Source organism: Nomascus leucogenys, chromosome 5, assembly GCF_006542625.1.
Source record: "Nomascus leucogenys isolate Asia chromosome 5, Asia_NLE_v1, whole genome shotgun sequence".
Taxonomy (NCBI): Eukaryota; Metazoa; Chordata; class Mammalia; order Primates; family Hylobatidae; genus Nomascus; species Nomascus leucogenys.
The window spans coordinates 65054612-65078259 of NC_044385.1; the positions used below are offsets into that span (position 1 = coordinate 65054612).

Consider the following 23648-nt stretch of genomic DNA (forward strand, 5'->3'; position numbering starts at 1 on the left):
GTTTCTCTGTATATGTCAGTAACATATGGGTTTGTTAACTATGGATTTTCATTTAATTAGAACTCAGGGAATGTGATGCATCCCATATGGTTTGTATTTTTCAGAATAGCTTTGGAAATTCAGGGTGTTTCACATTTCCACATAAATTTTGGCATTGTTTCTTTATATTTCTTAAAACACTATTTGTCATATACTAAATGTATACAATTAGAAGGTACAAGGAATATTTCGATACATGTATATGTTGAGTAATGATAAAATCAGGTTATTTAGCATCTCTTCCTCTCATATAGTTATTATTTTTGAGTGGTAACAACATTCTGAATCTTTCCTTCTAGCTACTTTGAAACATATGATACATTTGTGTTAAGGCTAGTCACCCTGCTGTGGAATAGAAGACCAGAATTGGTCACTCTCATCTGAGAGTAACTTTGTACCCCATCACTGATTCCTTCTGAGCCACCTTCACTTCCCCAGCAGCCTCTGGTAAGCCCTATTGAACTTTATACTTCTAGAAGATAAAGCTTTTTTCAGTCTACATACCTGAGATCACGTGGCATGGGACTTTCTCTACCAGGCTTATTCTTCGGACCTCGTGTTCTTCAGGTTTCTTCATGTGGCTGCAGATGGCAGGATTTCCCAAAGATTTATGGCTGAAACATATTCCGTGGTGTATCTGTACAGCAGTTTCCTCATCCCTGCAGCTGTGTTTGAACAGGTAGGTTGGTTCTCTACGTTGGCCACAGTTAAGAGTGCTTTAGTATCTATGGGAAGGCAAATAGCTCTCTTCAACCTAGGGACTTCAACTGTTTTAAATGTGGAACCAGTGGTGGGGCTGTTGCTGACATGATAGTTGTACTGTGAATTTTTTCAGAAACCTCTAGCTGTTTTTCATAGTGTGTATACTAATTTACATACCCACCAATAGTGTTTAAGATTTACCTTTCTGTAAGTCTACACTGGATGTCCCCTTCAAAAATTTGTGTTTTGTTTTTGGTAGCACTCACTCTGAGTGGAATGAGACAGAATCTTAGTGTGGTTTTCATGGACTTTTTTGTGAGGTTTAGTGATGTCGAGAAAGTTATTTGAGAAATCCCCACATTGCTTTCCATGGCATCCGAACTAGTTTGCATTTCCACCAACAGCAGACAAGCATCCCTCCTCCTCTGCCTTGCTGGTGTTCATTCTTGTGGTCTGTGTCATAATTGTCATTCATCAGAATGTGTGAAATACTATCTCATGGGCCTTTTGCTTTGCATTTCTCTGATGATTCCTGAGGTAAAGAAATGTTGTCTTGTCTGTTGGTTGCTGTAAACCTTCTTTTGAGATGCATATTTTCATGCCCCTTACCCTTTCTTCACTGAGTTTTTGTTTTTCTGATTTATTTGCTTAATGTATTTGAGGTAGATCCTGGATATTAGACTTCATCAGATGTGTATGTGGGAACATTTTCTCCCATTGTGTAGGCTGTCTGTTTACTGTGTTGGTAATTTCTTCTGCTGTGCAGCAGCTCTTTTGTATATTAAGCCCCACTTGTCAATAATTGTTTTAGTTGCACTTGCTTTTGGGGACTTAGGCATAGCCATGTTCTGCCAAATCCTCTGTCAAGAAGGGTATTTCCAAGTTCTCTTGCAGGCTTTTCATAGTTTGAGGTCTTGCGTTTACATCTTTCATTCATCTTGAGTTGATTTCTGTACAGGGTGAGACACGGGCCCACTGTTTTTCTTCTGCAACTGGCTAGCAGTTTATCCTGGCACCATCTATTGAGTGGAGGGAGTCCTTTCTCCAAAGCCTATTTTTGTGGATTTTTTTGAAGATCAGATGGTGTTAGGGGTGTGGGTTTATGTCTGGGTCCTCTAATCTGTTCCACTGCTCTGTGTGAAATGGGATCCCTAGCTTTTCAATGAAATTTAAAATCAGGAAGTGTGACACAACCAATGTAGTTTGGACTTCTCAGGATTGCTTTAGAAATTCAGGGTGTTTTGTGGTCTGCATGAATTTTAGCATTGCATATTTACATATTTTTTAAAAGGTTGGCCATATAGTAAAGGTATACAATGGGGAGAGTTAGAGTGGGGCATTTTGGTTAATGCAGACACAGAGGAATGTTAAAATCAGGATATTTAAAGTCTCTGTTATCACAAACAGTTGTTAATTTCTTTATGGTGAAAACATCTGGAATCTTCTTTTCCATATTTTGTGAAAAAGGTGTGATGTTTTGTTAACCTCTGGTCACTGTGGTGTGGAACAGAGATGAACAATTCATTCCTCTCATCTAAGTGTAATTTTGTACCTATTTCTGATCCCTGCCCATGCCCCTGCTTCCCTCCAATCTCTGGAAACCACTGTTGTGCTCTCTAGATCTGTTGCAATAAAGCATTTTATTTTGGGCTCTACATGAGTGAGATGTGGCAATGTTTTTCTTTCTCTACCTGGCTTAGATCATTTACCATGCTGTCCTCCAGGTTCAACAGTATGGCTCCAAATGATGAAATTTCATTTTGATTTTCTGGCTGAAGACTATTCTGTTTGTGTGCATCCCCCACAGTCACTTTATCCCTTCATCTGTGGATGGGCAGGTAAGTTTATTCCTTATCTTGGCGATTGTGAATAGTGCTGCAGTCCACATAGGATGGCTGATACCTCTTGCATAAACTGATTTCTTTTGCACTGAAAGTATACTTAGTAGTAGAATTGTTAGATGAAGTGGTAGTTGTAGGTTTAATTTTTGGAGGAACCTCCAACTGGTTGCTGTAGTATGTATACTAATTAACTTTCTTTTTTTTTTTTGACAGAGTCTCGCTCTGTTGCCCAGGCTGGAGTGCAGTGGCATGATCTCAGCTCTATGCAAGCTCTGCTTCCTCGGTTCATGCTATTCTCCTGCCTGAGCCTCCTGAGTAGCTGGGATTACAGGCACCCGCCACCATGTCCGGCTAATTTTTTGTATTTTTAATAGAGACGGGATTTCACCGTGTTAGCCAGGATGGTCTCGATCTCCTGACCCCGTGATCTGCCGGCCTCAGCCTCCCAAAGTGCTGGGATTACAGGCAAGAGCCACCATGCCCGACTGTATACTAATTAACATTCTTACCAAACGAGTTCTTCTCTGGAAATTTCCACCAGCATTTATGTCTCTTTTAATATATTTTATCACTTTGATAACATCCATTTGAATTATAGTGAGATGATATGTGTGTTGTATTGATTTATATCTTTCTCATGGTTTGTGATGTTATTCAAGTTTTAAAACTTGTTTTCAATGTTATGTCTTTTTTGTAGAAATGTCTATTCAGGTTTTGTTTGGTTATTAGTTTCTCTTTTGTGTTTTTGCTAGTAAGTAGTGTTAGTTGCTTAGACATTTTGAAGACAGCCTTTTATCAGATGTATGTTTGTCAAAACGTTTCTTGTACAATGAAACATATATGGAAATGTTCTGTGCAATAAAAACAGCAGTGGTAACAGAGGAGATGTAGGCTCTGAGTGTCTCACTGGAGACTGAAGTCCACAGATATGCAACAAAGCCTTTGTCTCCCTGATGTTTTTGCCTCCTGCTGGTCATGTGCTTTCACACATCAAGAGAGGACATTTAACATTTGAGCCACAGCGTCATTTGCTCTTGTCTGATGGGTGAGATTTTTGCTGGCGTATTCCATATTGTCATATGTTCTTGGGGCCCACAGGATTATTCTTGGTCATCTAAGATGTTACTGACATCTTATCACCTTAAGATGTTGCTGACTTAATCACCTTCAACTGACTCCTGTTCATTCTTTGAAATAAGCAAACACATGTTGTTTCAGTGATCCTTTCAGTTGGTGATTTGCCTGGTGCATTGCTATGTGAGGTCATCTCCCGTCAAATGACCCACAGGTGTTAACAGTCTGTGAACAAACAGTTTACAGGAGGGACCAACCATGTGTGGACATGGGGTGGGTCATTTCAAAGTGAGGTAGTCAACCTGTACCCTAGACTGGCACAGACAGAAGCCACAATCCTTTAGAGAGAAAAAAATTACAAAGTATAAATATCCTTTGTTAAGAGAAACAGAGACCATTTTCAGAGGGCATAATAGTATTAAAATGTGTTCTCATTGTTCAGCTCCCACTTATGAGTGAGAACATGCAGTGTTTGGTTTTCTGTTCCTGTGTTAGCTTGCTGAGGATAATGGCTTCCTGCTTCATCCCTGTCCCTGCAGAGGACCTGATCTCATACCTTTTTATGGCTGTGTAGTATTCCATGATGTATATGTAGTACATTTTCTTTTTCCAGTCTTATCATTGATGGGCATATGGGTTGGTTCCAAGTCTTTACCATTGTGAATAGTGCTGCTATAAACATACGTAGAGCAGATGGTGCTCAAAGCAAGATGGACCTCTGAGCAAGATGAGCTCCAAGCTTGATGGAGCTCAGAGCAGATGGAGCTCCAGGTGAGATGGAGCTCCAATTAATATGAAGCTTGGAGCAGATGTTGCTCAGAGTGTGATGGAGCTCCAAGCCTATGGTCTCAGAGCAAGATGGAGCTCTGAGCAAAATGGAGCTCAGAGCAGATGGTGCTCAGAGCAAGATGGAGTTTGGAGTGATTGGAGCTCTGAGAAAGATGGAGCTTGGAGCAAATGGAGCTCTGAGTAAATGGAGCTCTGAGCAAAATGGAGCTCAGTGTGATGGGAGCTCTAAGCAAGATGGAGCTTGGAGCAGATGGAGCTTCAAGCAGATGGTGCTCAGAGCAAGATGGAGCTTGGAGTGATTGGATCTCTGAACCAGATGGAGCTCGGATCAGATAGACCTCTGAGCAAGAAGGAGCTCCAAACAAAATGGAACTTGGAGCAGAAGTTGCTGGTGTAAGATGGAGCTCAGAGCAGATGGTGCTCAGAGCAAGAGGGAGCTCAGAGTGATTGGCACTCTGAACATTGCTCTGAGTGATTGGAGCTCTTAGCAAGATGCAGCTCAGAGCAGATAGAGCTCTGAGCAAAAAAGGAGCTCTAAGCAAGATGGAGTTTGGAAGAGATGTTGCTTGGTTTTAGTTGGAGCTCAGAGCAAAATGGAGCCCACAGTGACTACAGCTCCAAGCAAGGTGGAGCTCAGAGCACATGTAGCTCAGAGTAAGATGAGCTCTGACCACATGGTGCTCAGAGCAAAATGGAGCTAGAAGTGATTGGAGCTCCCAGCAAGATGGGGCTCAAAGTAGATGGATCTCTGACTAGATGGAGCTCTGAGTAAGATGAATGTCTATGCAGATGTTGCTCACAGCAAGACGGTGCTTGGAGCGATTGGCACTTCGAGCAAGATGGAGCTTGGAGCAGATAGAGCATGGAGCAAGAAGGAGCTCCAAGCACGATGGAGCTTGCAGCAGTGCTTCTCAGTGTAAGATGGAGCTCAGAGAAGATGATATTCAGAGCAAGATTGAGCTCAGGGTGATTGGCACTCCAAATATTGCTCTGAGCCCATTGGAGCTCTGAGCAAGAAGGTGGGAAGTGAGCAAGAAGGTGAAGAAGTGATACAATCCCACAGAACATTACAAGTTTAGCAGAAGCTATTATTAAATGTAAAGAGAAGAATGCCCCAGAATTCTATGTGGATTGTCAGGGGACAATACTCATTTCTGTAATCAGGCATACTTTCTTTGAAAAAGTTTATCATATCAAACCTCACAAGGACAACCAGAACTCTGTGATATCCACTCTACAAACCTCAGACCCCTGTAGTGTAGTAAAGATGACAGCCAAGATAGAAAGACAGAAACACACTGCTTGATGACCAGTCTTTGGAAGTTGAGAGAGCAAATATGGATTTACTCAGATTATTTTCCTGTTAGCACCTCCAGATGTAATTTTGACGGTACTTTGAATTGGGCTGTGACACAGTGGGGAAACATAAACTGCTGACACTGGACTTCAGCAGTACAGTAACAGCCATGTGCAAGGCCATTGAAAAAGACTGGTGGTTACATTGCCACGTGTTTTTCTGCATGGCATCATTATCTTAACTATGGACTTTATGTGTTTTCACAGCAAGATGTTTCTAGTATTTAGAAATGGACCTTATGCATCGTATACTTCATAAGAGCTTGGAAAGCTCTCATCCAGGTATTACCAAATGCCAGACATCTCTCTATGTAGGCCATTTTCTGCCACAGCCAGAAGTCATTCTGGGTGCCATGCTGTTCTTGGCTGCTAAGGAAGTGATGTGGGGGAGCCAGGTGTCTCTCGCTGTCTGTAAGTCTATGGGAAACAGAACACTGAAAGGCACTAAGTTTACTGCCACGTTTAGAGGAACTTGTCAAGGCAACACAAGAGTGTTGTAGTCCTATGTGGCCAACAGTAACCTGAGTTTTTACAGCAGTTATTGCATAATGATCATAGTCACATTCAAGTTCACTTTCTAAATCTTAGATTCTACAAAAACTCTGTCTGATAATGTCCTATAGACCTTTCGGTAGCTAAAATCAATGAGTTTGAAAAATAATTTGAATTTGGCTTGCTCACGTTTTCAGCAGAATGCACTTGTGAGTCCTGCTCTGTCATTGTATTTTACATGTGTGGCTGTCCCTCTTGCTGTGTTGGAAGTCAATGTTCCAGAATGTTAACTTCTACAAATACCTATGTATAGAGCGAAGAGAAAACTCTTCAAGTCAAAAGAGTGTATGTTGTTTCAGGGCAGCTCTCTAGCCTTGGATTTGAAACTATAATATTTGTTACACAGAGAGAAGATGGTTCTTTTTTGTATTTTATTTTTAATTTTTGTGGGTACATAGTATTTATGGAGTACATGAGATGTTTTGATACGGGCATGCAATGTGGAAAAAAAGCACATCATAGAGAATGGGGTATCCCCTCAGTGATTCTTTGAGTTACAAACATTCCAATTACACTCTTTATGTTATTTTCAAATATATGATTAAGTTATTATTAACTGTAGTCACCCAGGTTTGCTATCAAATAGTAGGTTATTATTATATGTTACTTCTTTTTTGTTTTTTGTATCCATTAACAATTCCTGCCTCCCCCTCACTCTCTCACTACCCTTCCCAGCCTCTGGTAATCATCCTTCTACTATGTCCATGAATTTGTTTTTTTTTTTTTAGATCCTGGAAATAAGTGAGAACATGTGATGTTTGTATTTCTGTGCCTGGCTTATTTTTCTTGACATAATAATCTTCAGTTCCATCCATGTTGTTGCAAATGACAGGCTTTCATTTTTATGGCTGAATAGTACTCCACTGTGTATATATACCACATTTTCTTCCTTCATCTGTTGATGGACACTTAGGTTGCTTTCAAATATTAGTAATTGTAAACAGTGCTGCAGCAAACCTAGGTGTGCAGAAATCTCTTTGATATACTCATTTCCTTTCTTTTGGGTATATACCAAGCAGTGGGATTTTTGGATCATATGGTGGTATATCTGTTTTTTTCAGGAAACTCCAAACTGTCCAAGGAGATAGTTCTGTTGTGATTACTTCATTGAGAAATTTAACTTATGAACAGTTGAAAGGAATGCAAGTTGCTGGAAAATCAGAATGAAGAGTGCAAAATGACCAAGCTACTATGTATTGTCATTATTCACTCTGATGTGAAAAAGGCAGTGAATTTAATAGAAAATAACTTTGCAGAGTAAAATCTCAGGTGTGTTTTTTTAGTGCCACAGTCTTGGATGATGGGTTCCCAGAAGCTCTCAACATCTCTTCTTAATTGGAGAAAGTGTTAAGCCCCAAAGTAGCTGGAGCAATACATCTTCAGTTTTTGACAAGAAAGCAGGAACTTGATTACTTTGAGTGCTATTCATTAGTTTCTGCTTTCATTGAGAATGCAATAAAAGCCAACTAGGCTGCTGCTAACTCCTTGCTGGACATCTTCTGCCACTGTCACAGGAACTGTGATCTCACTGGACAATTAACTAGGGAGGCTTTAATCTTGAATGACGGCTGCACAAATGATCTTCAAAGCATTTTAGCCACCAGAGGAATTCTCTTCAAATACCCAAAATCCATCAGTATCTTGAATCATGCTGGATTTTGAATAATTCTTAACGAGCCATGTAAAGGGGGCTCTCTGGCCTTGAAATAGTGATGTTTTTTGTACAGAGAGGAGAATGCAGAATGGTCAGACTACCATGCACTCTTAAATTTGATTTCAAGAAATTACAGGAAAACTTTCCAAAGTTCCGTCTCACAGAATTTATTTTTATAAAGAATTCCAAGATAAGTTTAGTTTTATGGAAGATTTTTATGTGGTTTTTACTCACTCTTCATCTCAGACATCAACAGATGATTACATCACTTATTTAGCTAGTAAATTTATTAATATAAAACTCAGAGACATTCCAATATCCACTTTAGGCATAGATTCAATGTCAGCTATGACAATTGAAAATAAGCTGTTTTGTGATTTAAAGGTTTAAATTTCTCTAACCAAACTGCTTGATCCAGATGCAGCACTGCAAATATTAATATCTGTTCTGGAAGAACAATCAAATAAGACTTATTAAGAGGAAAAGGAATGGCCACAATCCACCTGAAATTTTTTTTTAAAAAGTGTGCAGCCTACTAAATCAGAATGAAAACAGAAGTACAAGATTATAAACAAAATGCAATCAAACTTTTCTTAAGCTTACCTAAAGTTATTTTGTCTGAAAATTTTAAGCAACTTTGTTCAACATTAAATTGACAATCTAAACTAACAAGTCTTTTGAATTTATGTATGGTAGTAAACATTCTCTCTATTAACTTTATTACCTAAGGCTAAACCTAAAATTTTTAAGCAAAATTAGAAAAATAGTCTTCACTTATCAAAAAATAAAGTTTGTTACATTTAGTATTTTCCCAATAAAATTGGTCATTCTTGGTTTTTTATTTGGAGAATCTGTGCAAAATTTCACTAAAAATAAATTAGCACTAGAAATTATTTCTAAATACCAAAAAAATGAAGAATGGTTTCACAAAGAAAAAAAGAAAACTTGCTTAATTAGCAGAGTATCATCTCTGTGATTTTTGTGATTATTTGATCAGTGTCCTGAGATGGATACAATGGCAAGTAATGACAAAATTAAAATAAGCATGCAGATTTTTTTAAATTAAGTGCCAAAAAATAATGGGTCGTGCAAAGCCCTTAAAAACATTGTGGCCTAATTCTAAAGTTTTTTGCTACTATGCTTCATCACACCCAACGTCAGTTAAGTGCTCATTCTGTGACAGGTAGTACATTACGTTTTATCAAACTACACAAGACCCCTATGTGATAATATGCTTCAGGGTTGTAAGGTTGGGTGCATTTACTAGTCTTGAATTTTCTGGGAGTATACAAACCCAATATTAGTCTAGATGCCCAAAAACCTATTTAGACATCATCATGGTAGAGTGGAGAGTAATCTTGACCACGGGAGGCTGTGTTGTGGCATTTATTTTGAAATTGTTTTTCTTGTTTTTTTTTTTTGCCTTTTAATTGTTTTGTGAGTTTTATAATGTACAGAATATTTTTAAATTATTATATATATAAACTGGTTAGTCTTCATTTTAAACTTATGCCTCTGGGGTCTTACTTGGATTTCTCCTAACAATAATAATATTGCGGCACTACACATATTTGCAATAATTTCTCTTATACTGCTTTTAACTCATTTAATTTTTCAACTTTTTAAGAATAACAAAAGTGATATTAATTGTAAAAATGCTGAAGTGACATATGAATTTATGCAGTGCATATGTATTTTTTATTTTACCAATGAGATGGGAGAAATGCTGTCTTATATTTTAACATACATTTTGGCCATTACACAGATGAAGCAGCTTTTCATTTGTTAATACATAATGCGTACTTTTTCTTCTGTGCAATTCCTCTTTATATTCTTTGCTCATTTTCCCACTGGGATTTGCAAGTTCTTTATTATTTGATAATCTGAATATCCATTTTTTGTTATATATACCATGTAAATATTTTCTTCTACTTTGTTATTTGTCTTTTAATGGTATTTATCAATTGTTTGCTAAAAATGAGTTTGTTTAGTTAGTAAAATTTGTCTGTCTTTTACTTCATGATATTTGTATTTCATGTCATGAGGAAAAGGCATGAATATTTTAAAAACTTCCTTGTAGTATTAATTCATTTTTTATTTCATTCTTTACTTGAAATTTATTGTTTATTTCTTCAAATTCCAAATAATAACCAACTTTCTCAAAGCAATGCTTCTTTCTACTGATTTCAAACATTATATTTGTCTTCTCTGAAGTTCTTGTCTATTTGATACCTGACTGTCACACTACTGCTGTGGATGTGCTTCGTAGCATCACAGTACTGCAGGGTTATAAGATTATCTAATAGCCAATAGAAGCAGACCTCTACTCACTGTCGTTCTTTTTTCTTTTGGAGAATAAAGTTAGCTATTTTTATCTGGGTTCTCAATTTTTTTTTTTTCTTTTTGAGATGAAGTTTTGCTCTCTCACCCAGGCTAGAGTGCAGTGGTGCGATCTTGGCTCACTGCAACCTCTGCTTCCCGGGTTCACTTGATTCTCATGCCTCAGCCTCCTGAGTAGCCAAGATTACAGGCATCCATCACCATGCCTGGCTAATTTTTTTATTTTTAGTAGAGACAGGGCTTCACCATCTTGGCCAGGCTGGTCTTGAACTCCTGACCTCGTGTTGCAACCACTTCTGATTCCCAAAGTCGTGGGATTACAGGCGTGAGCCACCGCACCTAGCCGAGTTCTCAGTTTTGTATAAACTTTAAAGTAGATTATCAAATCACATACCAATTACCATCTGATTGAAATTTCAATGTTTTTATATATAAGTTTCGAGACTAAAGCTATCTCTATTCTTTCAGCACTTCAGATGTTTATCTTTCAATTCAAAATGTATTCTAAATTTTATTTTGATGTTTCTTTGTGAATTATTTAGAAGTTTGTTGTTTGATTTCCAAACACTTGTGTGTTTACTAAGTATCTTATTGATATTCATTCTTTTCTTTTTGAATTTATATTTTAGGTTCGGGGGTACATGTGCAGCTTTGTTATGTAGGTAAATTGCATGTTGCTGGGGTTTCATGGAAAAAATAATTTAGTCACTGAGGTAGTGAGCATAGTACCACATAGGCACAAGTAATTTTTCAATCCTCACCAATTTTCCACCCTCTGCCCTTACACAGGCCCTGGTATCTATTGGTCCCTGTTTTGGACCATGTGAAGCCAATGTTTATCTCTCATTTATAGGTGATAATATATACTTTCTTTTTCTGTTTTTGTGTTAATTTGCTTAATTTGTGGGATGTACCCTCCAGCTACATCCATTTTGTTGCAAAAGCCATAATTTTATTGTTTTTTTTGTTGCCATGCGGTATTTCATGGTGTATATGTACCAATTTTTTTTCTTTTTGAGATAGAGTCTCACTCTGACACCCAGGCTGGAGTGCTGTGGCATAATCTGGGCCCACTGCAAACTTCACCTCCCAGGTTCAAGCTATTCTGCCACCTCAGCTTCCCAAGCTGGGTCTACAAGCATGCACCACCACGCCTGGCTAATTTTTGTATTTTTAGTAGAGATGGTGTTTCACCATGTTGGCCAGGCTTTTCTCAAATTCCTAATATCAAATGATCCACCCATCTCGGCCTCCCAAAGTGCCGGGAATACAGGTATGAGCAACCACGTCAAGCGGTACACATTTTTTTTTCTAGTCCACCACTGATGAGCCTCTAGGTTGGTTCCATGTTTTTGCTACTGTGAATAGTGCTGTGATAATCATACAAGTACATGTGTCATTTGGTAGAACAATTTATATTTCTTTGTGTATGTACCCAGTAATGAGATTGCTGCACCAAATGGTAGTTCTGTTTAAGTTTTTTGAGAAATCTTCAAACTGCTTTATACAATGGCTGAATTAATTTACATTCCCAACAGAAGTGTATAAGATTTCCCTTTTCTCTTCAACCTCAGCAATATCTGTTATTTTCTGACTTTTTATTAGTAGCCATTGTGATTGGTATGAAATCGTATCTCATTGTGGTTTTCATTTGCATTTCTCTAACGATTAGTGATTTTTAAAATGGAGCATTTTTCATATTCTTGTTGACAGCATGTATGTCTTTTTTGAGAAGTGTCTGTTCTTGTCCTTTGCCCATTTTTCAATGAGGTTGTTTAGTTTTTGCTTAAAAATTTTTTTAAGTTCCTTACAGGTTCTGGATATGAGACCTTTGTCAGATCCATAGTTTGCAAATATTTTCTCCCATTTTGTTGGTTGTCTGTTTACTCTGCTGATAGTTTCTTTTGTTGAACATAATCTCCTTAGTATACTTAGGTCCCACTTGTCTATTTATGTTTTTGTTGCAATAGCTATTGGAAACTTGATCATAAAATCCTTGTTTTTTATTTTATTTTATTTTATTGTTATACTTTAGGTTTTAGGGTACATGTGCACAATGTGCAGGTTTGTTACATATGTATCCATGTGCTGTGTTGGTTTGCTGCACCCATTAACTCGTCATTTAGCATTAGGTATATCTCCTAACCCTAACCCACAACAGTCCCTGGAGTGTGATGTTCCCCTTCCGCTGTCCATGAGTTCTCACTGTTCAATTCCCACCTATGAGTGAGAACATGCAGTGTTTGGTTTTTTGTCCTTGCGGTAGTTTACTGAGAATGATGTTTTCCACTTTCATCCATGTCCCTACAAAGGACATGAACTCATCATTTTTTATGGCTGCATAGTATTCCATGGTGTATCTGTGCCACATTTTCTTAATCCAGTCTAGCGTTACTGGACATTTGGGTTGGTTCCAAGTCTTTGCTATTGTGAATAGTGCCACAATAAACATACGTGTGCATGTGTCTTTATAGCAGCATGATTTATAGTCCTTTGGGTATATACCCAGTAATGGGATGGCTGGGTCAAATGGTATTTCTAGTTCTAGATCCCTGAGGAATTGCCACACTGACTTCCACAATGGTTGAACTAGTTTACAGTCCCACCAACAGTGTAAAAGTGTTCCTATTTCTCCACATCCTTTCCAGCACCTGTTGTTTCCTGACTTTTTAATGATGGCCATTCTAACTGGTGTGAGATGGTATCTCATTGTGGTTTTGATTTGCATTTCTCTGATGGCCAGTGATGATGAGCATTTTTTCATGTGTTTTTTGGCTGCATAAATGTCTTCTTTTGAGAAGTGTCTGTTCATGTCCTTTGCCCACTTTTTGATGGGGTTGTTTTTTTTTTCTTGTAAATTTGTTTGAGTTCATTATAGATTCTGGATATTAGCCCTTTGTCAGATGAGTAGGTTGTGTTATTGCCTATGTCCAGAATATTATGTTCTGGGCTTTTGTCTAGGGTTTTTATAGTTTTAGGTTTTACATTTAGGTCTTTAATCCATCTTAAGTTGATTTTCTTAATATGTTGGGAGGAAGTTGTCCATTTTAAATCTTCTGAATATGGCTAACCAGTTATCCTAGTACCATTCACTGAATAGGGAGTCCATTCCCATTGCTTCTAATTATAGACTTTGTCAAAGATCAGATGGTTGTAGGAGTGCAGCCTACAACCTTCTCTAATCTGTTCCATTGGCTTTTTGGTCATGGTTTTTGTACCAGGCCTATGATGTTTTGGTTACTATATCCTTGGAATATAGTTTGTGAACCCCCAAAATCTGAGACAGGTCTCAGTTAATTTACAAAGTTGACATTGCCCAGCTAGCCATAGGTAGAAAGCTGAAACTGGATCCCTTCCTTACACCTTATATAAAAATTAATTCAAGTTGGATTAAAGACTTAAATGTTAGACCCCAAACCATAAAAACCCTAGAAGAAAACCTAGGCAATACCATTCAGGACATAGGCATGGGCAGGGACTTCACGTCTAAAAACACCAAAAGCAATGGCAACAAAAGCCAAAATTGGCAAATGGGATCTAATTAAAGAGCTTCTGCACAGCAAAAGAAACCACCATCAGAGTGAACAGGCAATCTACAGAATGGGAGGAAATTTTTGCAATCTACTCATCTGACAAAGGGCTAATATCCAGAATCTACAATGAACTCAAATTTACCAGAAAAAAACAAACAACCCCATCAACAAGTGGGCAAAGGATATGAACAGACACTTCTCAAAAGAAGACGTTTATGCAGCCAAAAGACACATGAAAAAATGTTCATCACCACTGGCCGTCAGAGAAATGCGAATCAAAACCACAGTGAGATACCATCTCACACCAGTTAAAATGGTGATCATTAAAAAGTCAGGAAATAACAGGTGCTGGAGAGGATGTGGAGAAATAGGAACACTTTTACACTGTTGGTGGGACTGTAAACTAGTTCAACCATTGTGGAAGTCAGTGTGGCAATTCCTCAGGGATCTGGAACTAGAAATACCATTTGACCCAGCCATCCCCTTACTGGGTATATACCCAAAGGATTATAAATCATGCTGCTAAAAAGACACATGCACACGTATGTTTATTGCGGCACTATTCACAATAGCAAAGACTTGGAACCAACCCAAATGTCCAGTAATGATAGACTGGATTAAGAAAATGTGGCACAGATACACCATGGAATACTATGCAGCCATAAAATTGATGAGTTCATGTCCTTTTTAGGGACATGGATGAAGCTGGAAACCATCATTCTCAGCAAACTATCACAAGGACAAAAAACCAAACACGACATATTCTCACTTATAGGTGGGAATTGAACAAAAAAACACTTGGACACAGGAAGGAGAACATCACACATTGGGTCTGTTGTGGGGTGGGGGGAGGGGGGAGGGATAGCATTATGAGATATACCTAATGTAAATGAGGAGTTAATGGGTGCAGCACACAAACATGGCACATGTATACATATGTAACAAACCTGCACGTTGTGCACATGTACCCTAGAACTTAAAGTGTAATTATATATATATATATATATATATATATATATATATATATATATATATGGCTGATCAGGAAAAAAATTAGGAAGGAGAATTCAACAACACAGCAAAAAGATTATACATCACGATTAAGTGGGAATTATCTCTGGCATGCAAGGCTGGTTTAACATATGTAAATCAATCAATGTGATATATCACCTTAACAAAATGAAAGATAAAACCATATGGTCACCTGAATTGATGCAGAAAAAGCATTTAACAAAGTTTAGCAACCTTTCTTGATAAAACCTCTTAATAGTTTATGTATAAAAGGAAAGTTCCTCAACATAATAAAGACCATTTATGAGAAACCCATGGCCTACATCACAGTCAGTGGGGAACAACTAAAAGCTTTTCTACTAAGATTGAGTACAAGATAGGGATGCCTAGTCTCATCACTTTTATTCAAGATAGTACTTGCAAGAGCAATCTGATGAGAAAAAAAAAGCAACTAAAGAAGTAAAATTATCTCTATTTGCAGATGACAAGACCTTTTATGTAAAAAACTCCAAACGTTCCACAAAAAACTCTGAGAACTACTAAATCAACTCAGTTAAGCTGCAAAGTATAAACTCAACATATAAAAATCAGTTGCATTTCTATATACAACTAACCTACCTGACAAATCAAGAAAACAATCTCATTTACAATAGCATCAAAGAAAAACATATACTTAGGAATGAATTTAACCAAGAAGATGGAAGATGTGTACACTTGAAAACCATAAAACATTGATGAAAGAAATTTAGACACGAACAAATGAAAAGATATCCTATGTTTATGGATCAGAAGAATTAATATTGTTAAAATGTTCACACTACCCAAAGCAAATATACAGATTTAGCACAATCCTCATCAAAGTTCTGATGGCATTCTTCACAGAACAGAGAAAAACAATGCTGGCCAGGCATTGTGGTTCATGCCTGTAATCCCAGCACTTTGGGAGGCCAAGGCAGGTGGATCTCGAGGTCAGGAGCTGGAGACCAGCCTGGCCAACATAGTGAAACCCTGTCTCTACGAAAACTACAAAAATTAGCCAGATATAGTGGCATGTGCCTGTAGTCCCAGCTACTCGGGAGGCTGAGGCAGGAGAATTGCTTGAATCCGGGAAGTGGAGGTTGCAGTGAGCCAAGATTGTGCCACTGCACTCCAACTTGGGCAACAGAGTGAGACTTCATCTCAAAAAAAAAAAACACAGAAAATCCTGAAACTCATATGGAACCACAAAAAACCCCAAACAGCCAACAGATTACTGTGAAAGAAAAAGTTGTAGGCATCACACCTCTTGATTTAAAATTGTATTACAAACCTATAGTAATCAAAACAGTATGATACTGGCATAAAAACAAAAAATATAAACCAATGGAACGGAACAGAGACCTTGGAAATAAATCCAAACATATACTGTCAACTAATTTTTGACAAGGGCAAACAAGACAACACAATGGAAAGAAAAATAGTCTCTTCAATAATAATGCTGGGAAAACTGGATTTTCACATGCAAAAGAATAAAAATGGACGCTGATCATACACCATACACAAAAATCATCTCAAAACAGATACAAGACCCAAGACCCAAATAAAACCTGAAACTGTAAAACTCCTAGAAGAGAACATAGGGGTAAAGCCTCTTGACATTGGCCTTAGCAATTATTTTTTGGATATCACACCACAAGCCAGGCTACAAATGGAAACATAAACAAGGAGGACTGCATCAAACTAAAAAGCTTCTGCACAGCAAAGGAAACAACCAACAAAATGAAAAGAGAACCTACAGACTGGAAGAAATATTTGCAGATCACATATCTGATAAAGTGTTAATGTCCAAAAATCAGTAAAGAACTCTTTTAATAACAGAAAAACAACCCAGTTGAAAAATGAGCCAAATAGGAAATGACCAATAGCAAATGGGGAGACGTACATTAAAAAAATACAAAGTAGCAGACATATAGGATGATCAAGTTAGAGATCTGATGTACATCATGAGGGCTATAGTTAATAAAAATGTATTGTCTTTGGGATTTTTGTTAAATAAGTAGATTTTAGCTGTTCCTGTCACACACAAAAAAATGTAACTATGTGAGATGGTAGATATGTTAATTTGCTTCACTATGGTAACCAGTTTACTGTCTATATTTATCCTTAAGGTCATGTGGTCAACCTCAAATATATAAAATAAAATTTAAAGAAGAAAAGTTTGTCTTCAATCCAGAAAGAACCACTATTACCATTTTTTGGTATTCCATTCCAAAATATTCCATGAATATATACTTGTTCAATCAAATTTAATGTTAGACTTTATACTTGAACATTCAAAGCACTTAAGAAATTATAGAAAAGTGTCTGTGTGACTCCCTGTCTGCAGAGCACAGGCTGCATCTCCACTAACACACACACCACCAGTACTTTATACAGAGTCCTTGTTCACCTTTAGTCTGATGCCGTGGGTGAGCCTGAGTTGTCCTGTGGTCTGCATTCCTGACCAGGTGTCTTTCTCACCCACTGGTTTCAACAAAGATGTTACTGAGTTGTAGAAGGCTGGGATGGAAACAGGATACCAAGTTCACATGAAGACAGTATCTGAAAAGAGAGGTAATTTACTTTAACTTTTTCAAAAGAAGATTCATATCCATATTGCGAAGAAACAAAGAACAAAACCTTCACTCCAAACTTCTCTACCTGGTTGCAAAGTATTTGAAGGGAAAGCTCACTAAGGAAGCTAGTATCATAGATCCCAGCACTGTTACTGGGTGTGGCCAGGGGGCTGCAGACACAAGGCGAATGGGCACACCACATAAGACTGGGAGATCTAAGGCTGGAGGTGCTCAACTCTCTAGAGACCTGACTCCAGCCTCTCGTCACGCTGGCTAGAAATCAAGCATGAATGGTAACACCCTTCCCTGAACACTACTCAGGACGCTCACTGCTCATGAGCAGCTTATACTCAAAGCTGGCCTGGAAGGCTCCTTCTGGAGCCTGGAGCGCTTTCTTGATCTGCTGCCTTATCTCGCTGACAGTTTGAATCACAGCACCTTCAAATTTGGCCACTTCCCAAGGCAGAATTAAACATTCCCTACGGGTACAGCAAGATAAAAACAGACACAAAAAATCATATACTTTATGCTTACTTCTTACCTCAAACATACATCCTATTTAAAGAACAAAAACAACTCACTGAAAGGTGATAAAATAATCAAAATGTATTTGCCCCTGAAAGTGGAATTACTACCACAAAAAGAATATAACTCTTTCATTTTACCTGTTGAGTATCCCTTATCCAAAATGCATGGAACCAGAAGTATTTTGGATTTGGGATTTTTTTCAGATATTGGAATATTTGCATTATACTTACCAGTTGAGCATACCTATTCTTCTTTGCAACAGAGTGCTAATATTCTCTTCTGTCTTTTTTGTTTTGTATGGTAGTCTATTTCCATCTTCTTCTGGAAGTTAACATCTATGCCAGCAACAGTTCTCTGAATTTGTCCCATTTTTCATGTTTCCTTCTTCAAAGATCTCTTGAGATTTTTGGTTTCTGTGCCCCACTTTTTCTTTAGAATTTTTAGCTAGTTGTACAATCCCAAGAAACCCATCAAACTTCACATGTCTTTACTGACAAATGGACATTGCATTTCTCATTGATTTCACTGATCTCTGGGGAGGCATGCTCCATGAAGGCAGCACTTTTATTTCTAGTGAAAAAGGCACAGTTAGGCAATATGGGAAAGGCATTTCTGAATTTCAGGACCAGTCCTAAAATTGAGTTTGGGTCAGTTCTCTCTAGAAAATATTCTATTTTATTTACAAAGCAAAATTATTTTATTCCTTACAATAATATCAGAGAGAGTTTCACTACTATTTACATTCAGTCTTTTGCCCTAAGTCAAATAATCAACTGTGGGAGGAGGAGATCTTTGAAATAAATTTATTCTGTACCCTATGGACAGACACAAATTCTTTGGAGGCCTTTAGTTATATCTCCCTAAGAACTATGAGGGAAGATAATAGGCAACTGACTTCAAAAAATTTTGTTCTATTTTTTTGAAAGCTCGACTCATTTATGCTCTCCAGTGTCTTATCCCCATACTGCTCTGTGTTTTACTTCTGAATCAATCTATCCTCCCACCCAAATATTTTCAATGTGACTTCTGGAAACCTCATTAGAGGACATCGACTCCATTTCTTTGCTTTAATTAAAATTCAGCTATCTCTATGGGGACATTCCTTCCCTTAACATGTGCTCTACTGAAGGCTAGTCATTTTCCCAAAGGTTAAGGTGTCATAGAATTTATTTAATAGAAGTAGGTTGGCATAATTTTAGCTCCATATTTCCTATTCCCAACCACTATTCCTCTATTTTAATACAAAAGCCCCTTCTTTACTGTCTATCCATCTAACTATAATGTCTTCTAACTATAGTGTCTTCCAACAACTGCCACATTTATTCCAGAACTTCCTCTCCACCCAAGCAACATCATTGTCTCATTTGGCCTCCCTTTCACACTCATGTGGTTGGCTCATCTAACACCTTAACCTCATAGGTTCTTTGTTTCCTCAGCTCTGAGACTTCTTCTTGAATTCAGTCTTCCACTGCCTATGTCTTAGACATTTTTTAATGGCCTCAACTGTTCCATGTAAAGAACCATAAGCTTAAATATCCATATTCTCTTACCCTTATTTTGATCTTTTAAAATACTTGTTGAGTATCCCTTATTGAAAATGTGTGGGACCAGAAGTATTTTGGATTTTGGATATTTTTCAGATTTTGGAATATTTGCATTATACTTACCAGTTGAGTATCCTTAATTTGAAAATCTGAAATCTGAAATGCTCCAATGAACATTTCCTTTGAGCATCATGTAAGTGCTTAAACACTTTCAGATTTTGAAGCATTTCAGATTTCAGATTTTCAGATTAGGGATATTCATTGTTTGGCTGCCTTGGCTTGGGGCCACAATTTTATCTCCTGCTAGGGCAAGCTCTTCAGATCCACTTCTTCCAGCTGCGTCAGTGTAGGGAAGTAGTTGGCAGGCTTACTGTGAAGCTCCTCCCAGACTTTAGGCAACTTCAATCTCAAGCCACAGGCAGAGAGTCTTCTTAGTGTAGTTATAGTCCTTTCCTGCCCTGTTTTATGTTGGTTAGCTCCAGCTTGAGTTCCTCTCTTGTAGCCTTTACTAAAAGTAGCAAGAAGCAAGCATCTTATACCAAACACTTGAAATGTTTTCCTCCATGTTCTTTGGAGTTAGAGGTTCAGATGCCATGTGCTCTACCTTCCATGACATCATAGATGGTGGTTTTAACAAACAGTTGTCCATGGCCTAGCAAAACTCACCAGCTTTATCACTGTCACATGCTGGGGAATTCTGAGTAAATGCCACGTATTTCAGATTCTCTTCTGTTCAGCTCCTCTTCCAGGTACAAAGTTTTGTGTTAGTTAAGATACAGGTTTGGTGGCTATGATAGAAGTTCAAAATAAGAGTGGCTTAGGGAAGAAAAGAGACTATTTCCCAGTCACATAATAGAACAAGTTATTAAGGTGGCATAGCTTTACAGGGAGGTCAGTGCTTGGGTATCTTCTATTTTTCTTTTATCCAATCACTACGGCATGGCTTTTGTGGCCCAAAAGAGCTACTCACCACATCTGCATGTTAGCTAGGGAAAGGAGAAAATACTCCCTTCACTGACATGCAGCAGTCACCAAAGCTGGTCACATGGCTATTGAGAAGGTGCAAGGGCAGCTGGGAAAGCTGCAATGCATTCTGGTTATTGGTGAGAAGGCAGCCACTCTCATCTACTCTGATATTGAGAATTACATATGATTGCTTTTAATTTTCATGTTAAGCTTATTATGTGAGTTGGAACATTAAAGAAAAAATACACAAACAAACTAGAGAATATTTTCCACTCCATTCATGTGACTGCCAGTCTTTGATGGAGTTTCAGCCTGACAGAGATGAGAGGCAGAGCTCACAGGATAGAAAGATTTGAATTTGACTTTACTTTTAAATGCTTTCTTAATAGCTGAGTCCAAAAGTTAAGTTAAAAAAAAAAACTTGTTTAATTTTTCCCTCTGTCTCTAGGTAGCCCTGCATTAACATTATCATGAATACATTCCATTTAAAGACCTCCTTGAAAAGACAGTTCACAAATTGCCTCTATTAATGTTTCTCAGTTTTCTAGCCAAAATAAATATCTCAAGTTGTGCATTTCCTTTACGTAACAGTGTGCAGTTGTGATAAACAAATTATATATGGAACTGACATGATCCTACAACATAAACTCTTTGAGAACTGAGGCTGTGCATTTTTTAGATTAGTAGATACTTTGCAATTTTTTTAATGGAGTTTCACTCTTCTGCCCAGGCTGGAGTGCAGTGGCATCATCTCAGCTCACTGCAACCTCTGCCTCCTAGGTTCAAGTGATTCTCCTGCCTCAGTCTCCCGAGTACCTGGGATTACAGGCACGCGCTACCATGCCCGAATACTTTTTGTATTTTTAGTAGAGACGGGGTTTTGCCATGTTGGTGAGGCTGGTCTCGAAATCCTGACCTCAAGTGATCTGCCTACCTCAGTCTCCCAAAGTGCTGGGATTACAGGCATGAGCCACCTCGCCTGGCAATCTTCTTTCAACTTAATCAGCCCTTATACACTCAAAGAGTTACTTTGGTGCATGCTTTCTCATTGTCTATTTTCGTCATTGCATATATCTGAGGAAGGATAATGAGACTCTACTATCAGTAGAAGGATGCTTGGATTATCAAGTGCAACACTTTATTGCCTATCTTGACTTTTCTCCCAAACTTCATAGAAGAAAAGATGGGATTTTCTGACTCTTTTTAACTTCCTAGGACTAGAGAGCCAGGAAGACAGAAAAAAGGAGCAAAAGGTGCCTCACTTTTAACTTGGTACAAAGTTTATAATGGGAACATAATAGTTCTGGAAAGCAGAATAGAAGAATCTTATTAAAGAAACCAAGACAGGGAGCTTCATTAACATTCTGCTCTTGAACTCATGCTTTTATTATATACTTACGTGTAGGGCTATTCTGAGGGCCTACTATTCATTTTTTCAAATAATTCATATTTTAATGTATTTACATAGGTAATTTACATACATTATTTTTAGAAATCATGACCTATTTCGACCTGTCATTGTTATCTATGGCTTAATTTCTGTGAAAAGCAATGAAGTCTATCTGCAATATAGCAATGATGATCTCTAATTTTGTAGTTCTCTAACTTGTTCACACATTTAGAATGACCTTTTATGCCTTTCCAACTATGGCATCTTCTATTGTTATATGATTTGGGTTCAAATGTTCACCAATACATAGTGCTTGAAATGCATATTTAAAAAGTATGAACAAGGGAGAAGAGAAGTTGATACAGAAGCAGTAATACACAGTGTTCTCAAACAATCCACCTAAGTTGCCATTTCTAATTTCATATCTCATAATTCAAAATCCTGGGGAGCTGCCACTGAATCATTTCTTCTCCTATTCATAAATACCTGGACCCAATACACCAGGGAATACCGGGATCTTGAAAAAAATGAAAGAATGGAATAAAAAATTAGCCTCAAGAAAGCAGCCTAAATATATTTGAAGATGACAGATTGGTAGGTAGGTAGGTAGGTAGATAGATAGATACCTGTATAGATAGATAGATAGATAGATAGATAGATAGATAGATAGATAGATAGATAGATAGATGATAGATAGATAGATAGATAGATAGATATTCCAAGACTATAAAACTATGAACCAATTTTTAAAATCATCTAATCTTCTAATATGCTGAGCTGTGAACATCTGCTTATATAAAATTCGAGACACATTCAAAGAGATCCTTCAGTGATAATTTTTTAAACAGAAGGAAAAAGTTTCAGATGCTACTTGAGAAAAGGACAAAGTATAGGTAGAGTTTCTCTTTTTTGCCAGTTATTACTTAATTACACTATCTTTCTGGCCATAAAATGAACAAAAGGATTCATTCACTTGTCTCATTAGGTATTAAGGATCAGTTGTCGATTCATTCATTTCACACATTTCACTAGTGACACTGAATACTGCAGAGCCAAAGATGAAAGGGGAAGCAATTCACAGGCTGATGAGAAGATGCACAATTGCCATTCAGGTACTGAGAGCTGCAACGGAGGACGGGTGGTGAGAGCACTAATGAATTCTTGCTATGTTCTGGTCGTTGTCTCATCCTAATAACAGCTCCCTGGAAAAGATATTATTAATCCCTAAAGAAACTAAAATTCAGAGAGATTAAATGACTTTCCCAAAATCACAAAACCAATATGCAATAGAGCCATAAATCCAATTCAGGCTGCCTCATATCACAATTATTTTCTATCTGCTATGCCAAGTGACATCCTTGAGTTTTGCAAGATGCCCTCAGTGCCAAGGCATGAGCCCTTACCAGGAAAACTTTCTTCTTTTTTTTTTTTTTTTTTTTTGACGGAGTCTTACTCTGTAGCCCAAGGTGGAGTGCAGTGGTGCAATCTTGGCTCACTGCAACCTCTGCCTCCCAGGCTCAAGTAATTCTTCTGCCTCAGCCTCCGGAGCGGCTGGAATTACAGGCGTGTGCCACCATACCTGGCGAGTTTTTTGTATTTTAGTAAAGACAGGGTTTCACCATGTTGCCCAGGGCAGTCTCGAACTCCTGAGCTCAGGCGATCCACCCGCCTCGGCCTCTCAAAGTGCTGAGATTCAGAGAAATTTTCATGGAGAGAGGACAGATGGAGTCAGTTC

At 37.9% G+C, this 23648-nt stretch overlaps 1 long non-coding RNA gene across 1 annotated transcript; it reads left to right on the forward strand.

Moving 5' to 3' along the window:
* The first annotated feature begins 607 nt into the window (after nucleotides 1–607).
* On the forward strand, nucleotides 608–22977 carry LOC115835178. Its single transcript, XR_004030144.1, has 3 exons — nucleotides 608–718; nucleotides 2466–2579; nucleotides 22899–22977. It is a non-coding gene; the product is annotated as an uncharacterized LOC115835178 (long non-coding RNA).
* Nucleotides 22978–23648: the final 671 nt, after the last annotated feature.